The following is a 1,193-nucleotide window of genomic DNA, read 5'->3' on the forward strand; positions in this document are numbered from 1 at the left end:
TCATATACAAAAATTAAGTAAAAGCACATCACAGACCTAAATGTAAGAGCTGAAAATATGGCACCCTTAGAATAAAACATGGGCATAGATCTGTTACCTGGAATTTGGCAGTGGTTTTTTAAAATATAAAAACAAAAGTATAAGAAGCAAAAGAAAAAATTAACTAATTGGACTTTATCCAAACTAACACATTTGTACTGCAAGGAACGTAATCAAGAAAGTAGAAAGACAGCCCACTGAATGGGAGAAAATATTTGCAAATCATATATCTAATAAGGGACTTGCATCTAGAGTGTATAAAGGACTCTCAGAACTCAAAAATAAAAAGACAAACTAATTAAAAAATCAGAAAGGATCTGAACAGACACGTCTCTAAAAAGGTATTCAAATGGTAAATCAAAACCATAATGGGATATCACTTTATGTATGTATAATAAAAAGATGTGTAAGTTCTTGCTTGAGTAGCATATATACTAAAATTGGAAGGTTACAGAGAAGATTAGCATTGCCCCTGTGCAAGGATGACACGAACTCATGAAGAACAAGCACTGGAGAGGAAGTGGAGAAATTAGAACCCTCATACACTGCTATTAGGAATGTAAAATAGGACACTTCGGAAAACAACCTGGAAACTCCTCAAAAGGTAAACATACTGTCTGTGTGCATGCTCAGTCGTGTCTGACTCTTTGTGACTCTGGACTGCAGCCTGCCAAGCTCCTCTCTCCTTGAAATTTCCCAGGCAAGGATACTAGAGTGGGTTACCATTTCCTACTCCAGGGGATCTTCCCAACCCAGAAATTGAACTTGTGTCTCTGGCATTGGCAGATGGGTTCTTTACCACTGTGTCACCTGGGAAGCCCTCAAGTCATTCTATGACCCAACAATTCCATTCCTACACCCAAGAAAACACATCTCCACCAAAATACGTTGTATGTGAAAGATTACAGCGGCATTCTTCATAATAGTCAAAGAGTAGAAATAATCCAAATACCCACCAACTGATGGATGGATAATAATAAGTGGTATAGTCACACAGGAAATATTATTTGGCAGTAAAAAGGAATGAACTATTGGCACATGCTACAACATAGCTGAAGCTTGAAAACACTAAATGAAAGAAGCCATTCACAAGAGGCCACATATTGTTTGAGTGATATGAAATGTCCAGAACAGGCAAATCCATAGGGACAGAA

At 37.5% G+C, this 1,193-nt stretch overlaps 1 pseudogene; it reads left to right on the top strand.

The window, feature by feature from the left end:
• The first annotated feature begins 453 nt into the window (after nt 1-453).
• On the top strand, nt 454-554 carry LOC120878322 (annotated as a pseudogene).
• The last annotated feature ends 639 nt before the right edge of the window (nt 555-1,193 follow it).

The sequence above is a fragment of the Oryx dammah genome, unplaced genomic scaffold (genome assembly GCF_014754425.2).
Source record: "Oryx dammah isolate SB20612 unplaced genomic scaffold, SCBI_Odam_1.1 HiC_scaffold_18, whole genome shotgun sequence".
Taxonomy (NCBI): Eukaryota; Metazoa; Chordata; class Mammalia; order Artiodactyla; family Bovidae; genus Oryx; species Oryx dammah.